Here is an 11,777-nt window from a genome sequence, read left to right on the forward strand (position 1 = left end):
CTCGACAAAGGGTCAATTTCTGAAATTCACTCAAAGATTAACATTAGATCTACACCTATAATCATGCTTAACAATACAAATGCATGAGTTTACATTCAACAAACCTTTGAAAAACAGTCCCGAATAATTACAATTACTAAGTATAGCAAATTGTTAAACACTTATGAATGAGCTAAAAACAACCTAAATGCTTAAACCATCCACCTATACTAAGTTAGCGTTGACAATACTTAAACAAAGCTGAAACAATATCATGAACAATAGAAGAGAAGGATTTAGCCAAATGAACAAGAGAGTCCCATTCCAAATCAGCAAATTACAAGCCCATTTTATCACTTCAAGCTCATGAATATACCTGGAACAATAAAAAACAACCACAGAACTTCACTCACTTCAAGCTCATGAAAAAACTTCGTTTATTACAAAATTTGGGACTTATTATTATAATGTGATGCCCTTTGGGCTAAAAATTACGGGGCCCACATACCAACGCCTAGTTAACAAAATGTTTGAAGAACAAATAGGTAAAACAATGAAAGTTTACATTGATGATATGGGTTAAATCCCTGCGCACAAAGGACCATTTGACTCATTTGCAGGAAACATTCAAAATCTTGAGAAAATACAACATGAAGCTCAACTCGGAGAAATGTGCCTTCAGAGTAGGCTTAGGTAAGTTCCTCGGTTTAATGGTGTCGAATAGGGGCATTAAAATTAACCCCGATAAGATCAAGGCCATCGAGGACATCACGGTCATGGATAATGTGAAGGTCGTGCAAAGGTTAACATGCCGAATAGCTTCTCTGGGTCGATTAATTTCAAGGTCATCAGATTGGAGTCACCGGTTCTTTTCCTTGCTCAAAAAGAAAAAGGATTTCGCATGGACCCCGAAATATCAGCAAACCTTAGAAGAATTAAAGCGATATCTGTCGAGCCTACCTTTGCTTCACACCCCGAAGATATATGAAAAACTTTATCTATACTTGGCAGTGTTCGAGATAGCGGTAAGTGGGGTACTAGTTCGAAAAGAGCAAGGTACGCAGTTTCCTGTTTATTACGTAAGTCGAACTCTAGGAGATGCTGAAACTAGGTACCCTCACTTAGAAAAATTAGCACTTGCATTGATAAGCACATCTCTAAAGTTAAAATTATATTTTCAATGCCATCCCATATGTGTACTAACTACCTACCCCCTTCGAAATGTTTTGCATAAGCTCGAGCTATCGGGCCGATTGCCCCAAATGGGCCGTCGAACTTAGCGGGTATGATATCAGATATCAACCCCGAACGACCATCAAGTCTCAAATCCTAGCTGACTTCATGGCCGATTTTAAGCCGACCCTCGTACACGAAGTGGAGAAATAACTCCTGCTAAGTACAGGTACAACATCGGGTGTTTGGACCCTTTTCACGGAAGGCGCCTCGAATGTGAAGGGGTCCGGGCTCGGCATTGTTTTAAATCCACCCACGGGTGATACCATTAGGCAATCTATCAAAACTCCTAGATTAACTAACAATGAGGCCGAGTATGAGGCCATGATTGAAGGTCTCAAGCTAGCCAAAAGCTCGGGAGCAGAAGTCATCGAGGCCAAGTGTGATTCTGTGTTGGTGGTAAATCCGATAAACAAAAGTTTTAAGGTTCGAGAGGATAGAATGCAGCGGTACTTGGATAAGCTACAGGTAACTTTGCACCGCTTCAAGGAGTGGACTCTGGATCATGTACCTCGAGAACAAAATAGCAAGGCTGATGCACTCGCTAATCTAGGATCTTCAATCGAAGAAGATGACATAGTCCCGGGGATTGTCGTCCAACTATCAAAGTCTGTGGTCGAAGAGGGTCATGCCGAGATAAATTCAACAAGTTTAACGTGGGATTAAAGAAATAAGTATATCGACTATTGGAAGAATGGGAAACTCCCATCGGACCACAAAGAATTGAGGGCCCTACGAGCCAAGGCTGCTACGTTTGCATTAGACAAAGATGGAACATTGTACCGAAGAACATTCTATGGAGCATTGGCGGTATACTTAGATCCAGGGGACACCGATTATGTTCTACGAGAAATCCACGAAGGAATTTGTGGGAACCATTCCGGTGCTGAATCTTTGGTCCGCAAAATTATCAGAGCAGGATACTACTGGAACATTATGAAAAAAGATACTAAGGAATTTGTCAAAAAATGTGATAAGTGTCAACGATTTGCACCGATGATCCATTAGCCCGGAGAACAACTCCATTCAGTCTTATCCCCGTGGCCTTTCAAGAGATGGGAATGGATATAGTCAGCCCTCTACCAATGGCCCCAGGTAAAGCTAAATTCATTTTGTTTATGACTGATTATTTTTCTAAGTGGGTGGAAGCACAAGCCTTCGAGAAGGTCCGAGAAAAATAAGTTATTGACTTTATCTGGGACTACATCATATGTCGATTCAGGATACCTACCGAGATTGTATGTTATAATGGAAAGAAATTCATCGGTGGCAAGGTAATAGAGTTCCTCGAAGCACATAAAATAAAGAGAATTTTATCGACACCATACCACCCAACTAGAAACGGACAGGCTGAGTCAACAAATAAAACTATCATTCTAAACTTGAAGAAAAGACTGGACGACGCAAAAGGGAAATGGAGAGAAGTTTTACCCGAGGTCCTTTGGGCATATCAAACGACATCGAAGTCTAGCTCGGGGGCCACCCCATTTTCTCTAGTATATGGCTCAGGCCCTCATCCCCATCGAGGTTGGAGAACCCAGAGCTAGGTTTATACATGCATCAGAGGAGTCAAATCATGAGGCCATGAATGCCAGCTTTGGGTTATTAGATGAAAAGCGAGAAGCATCGCTTGTTCGGATATCCTGGCAAAAGCAAAGGAACGAAAGATACTACAATAGAAGAGCCAACCTTCGACATTTTGGAATCGGGGACTTAGTTCTACGAAAGATCACCCTCAACACTCGAGACCCGAATGAAGGGAAACTAGGCTCGAATTGGGAAGGATGTACCAAGTCCTTGGAGTCGTCGGTAAAGGATCTTACAACCTTAGCACGATGGAAGGTGAAAAACTGCCAAACAATTTGAATATATCATTGCTCAAACGATACTACTGCTGAGGTATGACTTTATCTTTTTACGCATTTGAGTTTAAAACTAACTTGTTACAAACTTTCGGTCAAAGCTATCGAAGGCACGCGATCTCGAAGACACCCCTTTTATACGAAGGCCTTAGGTTTTAAAGCATGTATTGCACTCTTTTTCCCTTAAATCGGATTTTGTTCCAAATGGGTTTTACTGGCAAGGTTTTTAACGAGGCAACAACTATGTGCTACCTCAGGAGAACTCAACAATATCCGAGGCTTATTTTTAATCAACCTCGAATACTGGGGGGGCATCACACTCGGAGGTTATATTTTCAAGAAAAATACTTCACGCCTAGGAGGGCCTCGATAGGAAAATTTTGTAATGGACCAAACGGTCAGATGAACCGTATCCGTATAGAATAGTCGAGCCCCGACGACAAAACATGTATCAATTATTTGAAGAAGTATTCTGTTAATGTCAAAAACACTTTATGTCTCAAAGAAGTCTACTATTATACGAGCCTTACACTTATAATCCTACGGGAAACTGCTCAAGAGCCAGAGCATAAAAGCACCCCTGAATACTCGGGGACTGTCATCGACAGTCAGTACACCCGAGTTATCAAAAACTCGAACTCACAAGACCTCAAAGAGGCACCCCTTCGAAACAAAGGCTAAGGCCAATATACGCAGGGACTAACTTTTTCGAACAAGTTCGGAAAGTTATCTGGAAACAAGTCCAAGTGACAAACCCGAAGGCTACGGCCATACTAAAAGCTACGGCCAAAATAATGCGGTTCGGAGACGTCAGACTTCTGCTATAAATTAAAGGCCTTCAAACATTGAAAAATCGGTTAAATCAGGCTACCCTCGACAAAAGCAAAATATAAAAGGCATCGATAAATTCAGCCCCCAAAAAATTCTAAGGGCTTCAATAAATTCAGCCCTCGAATAATCCAAAGGCTTTGATAACATCAGCCTTCAGGAAAATCTCAAGAGGTATTCGATTATGTTTACACAAACAAATTACTAATAAGCTTCCGATACGTCGGACCTTCGAAAAACCCAACGGGTATAAAAACACATGCTAAGGCATAACTAAACTTTCACTAAGTCTTTTAGCTGAAAAGAAGGAAAAAATTACAACCATTTTAGAGGCCGAAACGGCCCAACTTAAAGAGTCTAGGGGATAATTTTAAAAGAGCCTAAAGTTCGATATATAAGAGCCTTAGGGCCAGCTTAAAAGAGCTTAAGGACCAAAAGCATATAAGAGTCCGAGACCTTGTTCTCACTCAACTCGGACCCAAGAGTCCCATTGTTCTGAGCTTGCATCGAATTGATTTAAGCTTAGCTCGAGGATTATCTAAAACCTTAAGGGGTATTATATTGAGCAATAAAAACCTAAGGGTTTATTACATTATAAGTCCAAACCGATAGTCGAGTTGAGTATTTGAATTATCGAAATCTTTCACAAACGGGAACAAAATAAAATTCAACACAAGTCGAGGATAGAACAAAAAGATAATTTATATTCACAAGGGAAGTTTACAAAACATATTTACAATGCCCACAAGGGGAACTTTCACAAAAAAGAAAACCTAATCTATTTTCGGGGTCACACCCCCGGGAACGTCATCTTCGGAAACTGCATCTTCAACAGCTCTATCTTTGGGAGTTTCATCTCCCTCGGGAACATCTTCTTCACCTTCCTCGTCCCCGGAGCCACTCGCTACATCCTCATCATCGGAGGAGCCAAGAAACCTGATATCGATTTCCCACGCCTTTGCCTCGGCTATCTCCTCGGCAAGGTTGAACCCTCGGGCATGGATTTCTTCAAGAATCTCCCTTCGCGCTTGGAACTTAGCCAAATCATTGCTCCATTTTCCACAGTCGGAGGCCTCCCTCAACTCATCTTGAACGGCCACGACGTCCCTTAAGTATATGGCAATGGATTTATCAACCGCAGCCTTCGTCTTCTCAGCTTCAGCCTTAGCCTGTACAACTTCGACCCGGGCTCTAGCGACCTCAGCCTCTAACTCCTCGATCTTATTGGCCTGAGCCAGACCCTTCTCTTTAATGTCTCGGAGTTGAGTTCAACCGAGGCCAGTTGGGCTGTAACAGTTTCCTTATCGGCAGCAAGTTGATCCATGTTCTTCTTCCACTGATGACAATCAACTTTAACTTGATCAACCTCGCCCCGGAGCTGCCCAATCATCTCTAGCTTTTGCTGCAGCAGATATATCGAAGTGTTAGCCTCTAAAGTAGGGCCAAGAAGGCCGTACTCTGTTAAAATCACAGTTACTTGCTCATCTAGCTTGTACTCGCTTTTTTGAACTTTGGCCAATGCGGTCCGGAGATCCTTAATCTCCTCTTCCTTTTGGGCTACAGAGGAGCCTCAGGGCCTTTTCTTCGCCCGAAACTTTCCTGAGCTCGGCCTCACATTGGCTCAGCTCAGCTCTAAACTTTATGATGGCCTATATGTGAAATGGAGATATATCAGTCAAAAGAAAAGAAAGAAAGAGAAAATTACAATAATGAATGTCACACCCCCTTTTTTACAACTCACTTACCCTCTTAAATATATAAAAAGATTTTAAAGCTCAAAAAGGGTTTTTAATTAAAAGTGACAAAGAATATTGTGTTTCAAAAGATTTTTTAGAGTCGCCACCTGGCATTTGATTTCGGTGTGCCAGGCCACCGTCTTTTTAGAAATAATTTTCCTTTTAAAACACTTTGGACTCAAAACTAAGTCGGCACCAGAGATTTTAGGTAAGGGGATTCATTTGTCTCGGGGAGAAGGTGTTAGGCACTCCCTAAGTCCTGTAACTAGTACGGATGCATACTTGATCTAGTCGGCTCTTAAAATATTCAAGTTGAGGTAAAATCATAGAAAAGGAAAATAAACACAAAATTCTTCTAGGCTTTCCCCGGATAAATTTAACTAAGGGAACGACCTCCCACCTCAAAACTAACAAAAATTCTAAGGCTTGCCTACCCTAGCGTGGTGGGCCTAAGCATACTATTAGCGATTAAATAAGAAGAGTAAAAGTAAAAATAAACTATAGCAAACAAAATTCACTTCATGCTCACCCTCCTTTTAACTTTTCATTTTCTATGTATTGAGACCGAACCCATTCCTAATGCACGTGGTTTGATTAAATTCCAGTGGGGTCGATCTTTTCCCAATTCCCATGACCCTATATCATTCACAATAATTCATTCGAATCGTCCACATAAAGAATCACATAAACTGTGCACACAAACAAAGACTTTAGACATTCCACCAACGAGAGTTTAAAACATTCAAAGGATATAAATAAGCAACTAACTAAAACTATATAACAATAAACTGAAACGTAAATGAAAAAACAACGTGAATTTGGGAAAAACCAATTGTCAGATTTCTTACCAACCCCATTTGATAGTCTCAGATCCTTTAAACCTCACTTTTCAAGCCTAAATTATACTCTGTCATCTAAGTTAATCACTTGTTCCTATACTATCCTAAAAGGCGCCAGACAAGCACACTGAGACAATGTAATAACATTAGTAACCAAATTAATGGGAGGAAAGAATGCCAATAGAACAAGAGGAAGCACATAATCCTCATGGCACAAGAATTCCTATTCTGCTAAGCTAATATCCTGTAGCACTTTATTTGCATTCAATCAAGGACTAGATTCCTATATTTATGAACTAAAAGGGAAAAGAAAATTCAACTCCAATGGTAATCCAAAACTAGCTTCACATCACCTCTAATAAGCTAGGAGATCCGAAAATGGCAAATTAACTTTGAGGCAAATATGATGAAAACTTTCAGGGCGCTTTTATGTCAAAATTCAAGGAACAAATGCAAACCAATGAATCAAGGTGATATTATAATCACACATACTCGATCCTGCCGAAAATAGGATCACTCTATACTACTCAAATATCACTATTATCTTCAGACCAAGGACAATTTAAGCAAGACTGAAAGAGCAAGGAAGATGGCAGCGCCAACATCTTAAACCAAATGAATACGATTGAGATCAAGCAGAAAATATCACAACAAAGTTTCCGAGATGCAACACACGCTTAATCTCAACATGACGAGCAAGGCAAATTCAAAAGAACTAAAGTAGAACACATTCAACATCTCGAAAACAGACAGATTCTAAACACTTAAATTTGTTTTAATCCTAAAGTCTCATCATAGTCTCAGTCATACTTTAGATAAAAGAAGAGATAGGATATGAACCTGAGTGCAAATTTCTTCTTAATAATAGAGAATCAAAGCAATCAGCTACAAAGCTTCAAATTCAAAAGGCCACTCGAGAATACAACGGCTAGATCGAACAGGAACCACGAGTTTCGAACAACGGACGGCAACCCAAATCGGCTTCAAACCTCAACTAACATCCATTTCATTCTTGAACCAAAATGTGTAAAAGAAGAACCCAGAATCTTTTGTATTTTTTCACTTATCAAATGAAAACAGAACTCATTTTTTTTAATATATGTGAATCAGCTATATCGAAAATCAGAAGAAGATTAAAGGAGAACCTAAAACCCTAGTTTTTTTTTGTATTTTTGCTTTTGTGGAACTTAAACTTAATTGAAGATGGACCAAATGAGAAGAAGAACTCACTCTTAGAACCCTAATTTTTTTTTCAACCCTTCGGCTGGCTGAAAATCCTCCAAATGGGAGTATTTTTATGAACTCTCGAAGGTTCTATTCTTCTCCTGCAAGAAATCTCCCAAAATAACTTCAAAAAACTGAAAACTCCCGAAAATTTCATAAAGCAAAAAAAAAAAAAATGGAAGGCGTGGATCGGCTTTCACTCACATCCAATCGCTCCCATTTATCCGAGATTTGTTCAAGAAAATCAAAGCGCGTGAGGGAGAAGGCGGATTCGATTTGGGTGAAATCATTAGAGAATATTCTGAGTTTGTTATATTGGTACGTGGAGGAAGGAGAAGATGAGAGGGGAGGACCATGGGACTCGGGTGAGCGGACTCGCCCATTCCGGCGAGTTGGAGAGACGACAGTGGGCTGGGAAGGTGAGGGCGCCGTTTGGGAGAGAGATTAGGTTTAGGGTTTGGATGATATTAGGTTTTTATATGGGGATAAGGTTTAATTAGGGCCATTGGATAATTTGAGTGAAGGGCTAGGATATACAAGGAAAATGGGCGGGTCAACAGGTGGGTCGGCAGGTCTGGGTTGATTTAAGGGAGTGGGTTGTTGAATTTTGGGCTCATATTTGAATTGGGCTCCGAAATTTACAAAATTGGGCCAAAAGAAAGCTGAAAATTCAAATTAAATACCTACAAAATTATAAAAGCTTTTAATTGATTTTGATAAACTATTAATATTAAAAATAAAAACTAAAAATTAAAATTAAAACTATTTTTGGTATTTCCAAGGCTTATATTAGAATAAAAATAGGTTAAAAGTATTATATCTTTCTAAAAATACCTAATACTGAATTAAATAGAAAAGTGAAACTATATATTTTTTTGTATTTTTTAATTTTTGTGCCTAAAAATAGAATTTAATTTAATAATAAAGCGAAATCCTATAGAAATAAACTCAAATAAATATCCTAAAAATACAAGGACTATTAAAGGTAAATTCTAATGTGTGAGTCAAAAATTATATGTCTACAATGAAAGTAAGTATTTACTTGGGAGAGGAGATGTTGAGACTCTTCGAAGATGGTGGATGCATCATTAAGGTCATTGGCATTCTCAATCACAGCTTAGCTACCCTGAAATAGATCTTCCTCGAGGACCTTGCTCGGATCGGGCATACGTAGAGCGTTGGCTTCTTCGATTGCCCCCTCGAAATAAGTTGTCAAAGAAAGGGAGTGGCATGTTGTCGTGGCCCCGAGCTCTTCACTCAGGGCATTCTCATTAGCTTCGGGGGTCTCAGCATTTTCCCCTCTGGTATATTTATTGAAGACGGAGGGACAATCTCAACCTTCGGGGACACTGGGGCCTGGCCCGCAACTTTCTTCGGGGTTCCCTCACCATGGGATGAGGTCTCCAGTTCGGAAGGCTTCGCGGCCTCGATTGGTTTCCTTGTTCGAGGCACCAACGCTGACTCTTCACTATCATTTTCTTCATCATCCGGGGAATCATGGGCCGAATCTGCCCCCGTTTGAGCAAATCTTTTCCACGACCTTCGAGCAGGAGTTTTCTTGTCTTAAGGGTCTTCAGGCTTCGAAACCCTTTTTCTTTTGTTTTCCTTCTCATACTTCGGGATTGAAGGCTTGGTATTTTCCCCGGGCGGAGCCGACCTCATCTCGGATGCATCACCAAGGCCTGCACAAGAAAACGTGAGTAAGTTGATGCCACCAATATACAAAGAGTGTTTGAAACTTGGGAAAAGAACTCACCATGGTTCTTGGCCTCCCATTAGCCCTTCGATAATTCACGCCACTTGCGCTCATCGTAGGAAGAGGTGGTAGCTAACTTTCGGACCCAATCCTCGAGGCCAGGCTCCGCTTTGGGCACCCAGGCATTGGCTGCCAAAAGAAGGATAAAGGCGTTATGAAATGTGAAAGCAAAATATGAATAGATACTGAGAATATGAACTCCACTTACGATTAAAGTTCCACCTCTCCGGGAATGGCATTTTCTCCCCGGGAATGACATTCGAAGTTCTTACTCTAACAAACCGGCTGATCCAACCCCGATCTTTGGTTTCATCAGTACTGGCTAAGAAGACTTTCGTTGTTCGGCGCTGCAGCTTGATAAGCCCTCGAAATAATTGGGGCTGATACAATCGAATCAGGTGGCTAAGTGTGAATTCCAACCCCCCGCCCTTTTCGGAAAAATACTGCAGCATGATCACGATACGCCAAAAAGAGGGGTGAATCTGACCGAGGGTGACTTTGTATGTTTTGCAGAAGTCGATAACCACCGGACCTAGGGGACCCAGTATGAAGGGGTAAGCATAAACACTTAAAAACCCCTGCACGTGGCTAGTAATGCTTTCCTCGGGGCTCGGGATCTGAATCACGACCTCATCTCCCCAGTCACAGTCCTTCTTCACATCTTTGATGAGTTTCTTCGATATCAAGCTAATATATCGAGATACGTTCTCGCATCGGCCTAGGACATCGGGGGGATTCTCAATACTAAAGTCATTCTTAGTTATGCAAGGACCGGGGGTGATTTCCTCAAGAGTTGGCAGCACCACTAGTTTGGCCGGCCGGGAGGTAGAAGAAGATGATACATTATCCTTTTTAGGGACCGTTTTGGAAGTTTTAGCCATGATTGTAAGCTAAAGAATACGGGTTGCACAGGGATGTGGTGTTTCTTACAATAGTTTGGCGTTTTCCAACACTTAAAGAGGCGGTGAAAACGGACAATTAGAGAAAGAGATGAAGAAGGGAAAGATGTAAAGAAAAAGTAAAGTTTTTTACTCAGAGGAATCGCGTCATATTTATAGATGGGCAACGACGGTTCAGCGGCACTAGTGGCCGACCAATACTGGCTTGCATTTAGTGTTTTGGGGAAATGGACCGACGGGATATTTCGGTCACTTCGAATGCCTGCATCATGGAAATGATGTCATCATCAAAGGTTCGATAAAATCGGGGTTCAAATCGTTTCTTATCATCTTACTCTAAGAAACGCGGGGATTATCTGTATACGGTCGAGATCGAATGCCTTCGATCTATATACTTGAGAGGTCATCTGAAGTCCGAGTCTAGGTAAGACCAAGTTCGAGCTCGAGAAACCAGACCCGAGTTCGAAGGCGGAACATGACTTGACCTCGAAATAGTACCATTATGGATTTGTACCAGAACAAGTTAGATTCCTGCCACGTCCCAAAAGTCATGGCGCAAATCCCGGAATATGATTGTACGATTCCGTACTAGGCGGTTAGACAGCTGTACCAAGAATATTCCTTACTGTAAATAGAAATATTCCTTATTTAGGGCTCCCCTATTATATAAAGCTTTGTAAGATATCTTATGTTTGAGAAAAGAATATACTCTCTACTTTTTGCCTACTGTTCATCAGAATTGTCCTTTAACTTTGTTGTTCTTACTTTGATTCTCCTACTTCATTGTTTTTACTGCCCTAAGCCACCTCGAGGTCACTGCTACTAAGTAACATTGGTTTGATTTACTCTTATCTTTCATTTCTACATATTTCTTGATTATTAATTAGTATTGAACTAAATCACATATCTTTAAAACCGCTAATCAAATTTAATTATTATTAGTATTTTCGAGATAAACATATTTAAGGAAATAAAGAATGTGTCACGTAGGGACGGAGCTAGCCCTTCGCTTACGAGTTCGGTCGAACCCAGTAGCTGTTGTCCAAATTCTGTATTTGTATTGTGAAATTCATGGAATATGTACATATTATTGTTATAGAACTCACTAACTTAAGATATTTGGTACCCCGAACCCACAAAGTTTAAATTCTGACTCCGCCTCCGCATGTGATAATCAGCTACTAAGTTGTTTGAAAGAGATTTTTCAAAGGGGTGCAAAACTCAAGTTATTTGTTTCCCTAAAAATCTTTTCACGTTACCTTAGAAATCAGTTTACTCGAGCCAGCCACCTAAATCATTTTTGCTCTAAAGATTATACAGAAAAAAGTATCTATCACAGTCAACTTTATATCGGGTTTTAGGTTTACGCACTCCAAGTTTTATCAAGTCAAATTAGCAAAAGCTTTGAGTTTTTCAGATAT

At 40.5% G+C, this 11,777-nt stretch overlaps 1 long non-coding RNA gene across 3 annotated transcripts; it reads right to left on the reverse strand.

The window, feature by feature from the left end:
- Positions 1–65: 65 nt before the first annotated feature.
- On the reverse strand, positions 66–8,226 carry LOC107812010 (uncharacterized). 3 transcript variants are annotated; one of them, XR_001654045.2, is made up of 2 exons: positions 7,318–8,226; positions 66–355 (listed from the first exon to the last, which is right to left on the reverse strand). It is a non-coding gene; the product is annotated as an uncharacterized LOC107812010 (long non-coding RNA). The 3 variants fall into 3 exon arrangements; XR_012704857.1 differs by lacking the exon at positions 66–355 and adding an exon at positions 4,587–5,304; XR_001654044.2 differs by lacking the exon at positions 66–355 and adding an exon at positions 4,587–5,551.
- Positions 8,227–11,777: the final 3,551 nt, after the last annotated feature.

The sequence above is a fragment of the Nicotiana tabacum genome, chromosome 22, assembly GCF_000715075.1.
Source record: "Nicotiana tabacum cultivar K326 chromosome 22, ASM71507v2, whole genome shotgun sequence".
NCBI lineage: Eukaryota > Viridiplantae > Streptophyta > Magnoliopsida > Solanales > Solanaceae > Nicotiana > Nicotiana tabacum.